This window comes from Populus euphratica, unplaced genomic scaffold (genome assembly GCF_000495115.2).
Source record: "Populus euphratica unplaced genomic scaffold, PopEup_1.0 scaffold1266.1, whole genome shotgun sequence".
Classification (NCBI taxonomy): domain Eukaryota; kingdom Viridiplantae; phylum Streptophyta; class Magnoliopsida; order Malpighiales; family Salicaceae; genus Populus; species Populus euphratica.
In genome coordinates, this window is record NW_011501115.1 from 18,591 (window position 1) to 21,827 (window position 3,237).

The following is a 3,237-nucleotide window of genomic DNA, read 5'->3' on the forward strand; positions in this document are numbered from 1 at the left end:
AGGCATAAACAAGATATTAATGAAAGCAAAACTTAAGTAATACAAAGAGAGAAAGCAGAAGTATGATCTTGAAACCAAACGCCTAAATACATGGTAAATATCTTCTTTTATAGGTCAAAATTTGAAACTATTGATTTGATAAATAATTGATGAGTGGGTGGCCACATCTTGACTTGGTGACAATCCTTATCTTCTTGTCTGAATAAAATATCATTAATAACGTCAGAATTAGAACCACTTGTACCATGAAAGTTCTAGGAAATTGTCTCAGTTTTTCAGGAAACTTTTTTAGTCATTTAGACTTCTAAAACACCAAATATGGGCCAAACACTGAACAATATTCGGATTGTAAGACAGATTCAGACTTCTTTGTTGTTGCTATAATTTAGACTTGAAAATGCCTTTTTAAATATTGGACTCCTCATAAAAGTTGTAGGCCTATATCTTATCTTTCCATCCATATATAATGGATCTAAATCTGAGATCTGTAGCTCTAGATATGACTCAATTACCGAATAGTGTTCCAGTTTGAACTGCACCAGCATCTCTTTTCTAAGTTTCATCATCTCTTTGTCCTTTCAATTTCAGTACTTAAACTCATCAATCAATCCTTTTATTTATGTGATAGGCCTGCATTTTATATGAATATTTACCATAAATTAAAGGTACATTAAATTATTAGATATATTATTATAAAACATACTTTAGTTAAAGAGTTATTGATACTTCAAGTGCAAAATGATAATATAAAACCTTGATAAAAATGTACTTTTAAGTATTAATTAGATACCATAAGATACCTTTAATTTATGGTAAATGTTCATCCTAAATGCAAGCCTATCATATAAATAAAATGATTGACTGATTGATGAGTTAAAATACTGAAATTGAAAGGACAAAGAGATAGTGAAGCTTAGAAAAAAGATGCTGGTGCAGTCAAAACTGAAATATTGTTCAGTAATAGGGTTATATTTGAAGCTGTAGATCTCAGATTTAGGTATGCTTTTATATGGATGGAAAGCTAAGACATATGCTTAAAACTTTAATGAGGAAATTAAGACTCGATTCTGCTATTTAGAAGTCTAAATCTTAGGAACAACATAGAAGTCCGAATTTGTCCTACAACATAAATATTGTTCAGTTTTCAACCCATATCTCGAGTTCTAGAAGTCCAAATAACCTTAATTTTTTTTTCTAGAAAGCTGAGATAATTTCCTAGAACTTTCATGTGTAAGGTTGGTTCAAATTTTAACGTTATCAATGGCATTTTTAACAGACAAAAAGATAAGGATTATCACCAAATCAATATTTGGTCACTCACTCAACAATTACTCATCAAATCATTAGTTCCTAATTCCGGCCTATAAAAGGAGGCATTTCTATGCACTTAGGCATCTTGGTTTCCAGAACAAGATTATGCTCTTACTTTTTCTTTTTATATTTTTGTAATGTTTAAGTTTTACTTTCATTGTTTTATTTAATGTTATATTTTTCTTAATCTTTTATTTATACTTTTCATTTCCTTTACTATACTTATGTTTTTATGTTGTTTATTTATGTTTCTCGTCTTCATTATATTTAATTAAGTTTATGATGTCAAGGTAAACAGGTTATACTAATAATGTAAGAATAAATATAATGTAAACTCAACATGGACATTAATGTTTGATACTAAAATATGTTGTATTTGTTATCTTGTTCACTCCTAATACTTTATTTGTTAAATGATTAATCTATATTTATGTTGTATAACACTTGATACAATAAATGTTTGACACTTTTATAGCACAAACTGTATGATGTAACCAACACTTGTGCTATTAAAGGAACTTGATTTGTTGTTAACATAAGTTATAATCATGAATATCGATAATATTTATAAGTATTAGTAATATTAGAATAAGATAACTAATATAATCATGTTAACAACTTATAATCCGATTGGAACCTCCTTTATGTGTGGATTCCAATTGAGTAATAAAAGGATTTTATACTATAATTGTTTGAAATACCATTAGTGGATCCTCTAACCTTGACATTTGTTGTTATCATTGTTTAATCATCATATTGATCTTCCATCTCAATGTTCTCATCAACTTCTTCTTCTTCTATTATTAGTATTGTTGTTATTGCCGTTGTTGTTATTGTTTTTGTTGTATTGTTATTATTTATAATTTATACAATTAACCTCCTTGTAGTTCGATTCTAGTTTTACCGGGTTATTCATTACTTCAATACTTCTACATTTGGGAGAAGATATCAATATCTTGACCGTGTCAACAAATTTAAATTTTATTGGTAATTTTTTTCTTATAAGAATTTTTTTAAAAAAAGGGAAGAAGAATGTTTTTTTAAAAGAGCATGACAAATGCTAAAAGAAAACATGTTCATAATAAAAATTATATTGATTGAATTTTTTTAAATGAATATATTTTTTAGTTTAATAACAATTCAAAAAATTCCTTTATACAGACATTTTGTTTTGGTATATTTTCCCCTCCTAGAGCAAGCATATAAACGAACTAAAATATTATTATTTACTCTTGCAAATTTCTAATTACTTAAAAAAACAAAAATAATAAGAAAGTGCAAGATCAATGACAGAAACAATGATTACAGCGAATTATTTAATTATTCCTTCACAGACATTGCACTACGCACAGACCGAGAAAGCAAAATGAGGACACCAACCGTCGCTGGGAAGGAATGGGAATGTGAAAAGGTGTCAGGGTAGTGAGGTGGTCTGAGGTGAGAGGGACTTCTCCTTTGTCTCTCAATATTTTTTCTATTTCTTTAGGTAAACTCTTTGCTTACAAAATACAGGTCGATCTCTCTCTCTCTCTCTGTTGCTAAGCCTATTATGCTGGCCTCCCTCGGGATCTTACTTTGTTTCTTGATTTGAATTAAATTAATTGATTAAGGATCCAGAAATGGTGGTATCGGATGGCCCCATCATCAGCGTTGGACAGGTAACCTTTTCTTCCGCATTCTCATTTTTTTTTTCCTTATCATCAATCTTCATTTTCAGCTAACAAGTTGATTCGCAATGTAGCTGTGCATCTGTTACAAGGTGGCACCAGGATTTCCTTATCTGTCTCTTTGTTGTATCAGGTTGCGTTTTTTCTGGGAATTATTCCCATTTTTGTGGCATGGATATATTCGGAGTTCCTAGAGTACAAGAAAACTTCATCCCTTTCCAAACTGTGAGTTTAATCAATTATTCCATTGATTTTTTTT

At 29.5% G+C, this 3,237-nt stretch overlaps 1 long non-coding RNA gene across 1 annotated transcript; it reads left to right on the top strand.

Moving 5' to 3' along the window:
• The first annotated feature begins 2,578 nt into the window (after positions 1–2,578).
• On the top strand, positions 2,579–3,217 carry LOC105117267 (uncharacterized). Its single transcript, XR_840707.1, has 3 exons — positions 2,579–2,748; positions 2,824–2,969; positions 3,112–3,217. It is a non-coding gene; the product is annotated as an uncharacterized LOC105117267 (long non-coding RNA).
• Positions 3,218–3,237: the final 20 nt, after the last annotated feature.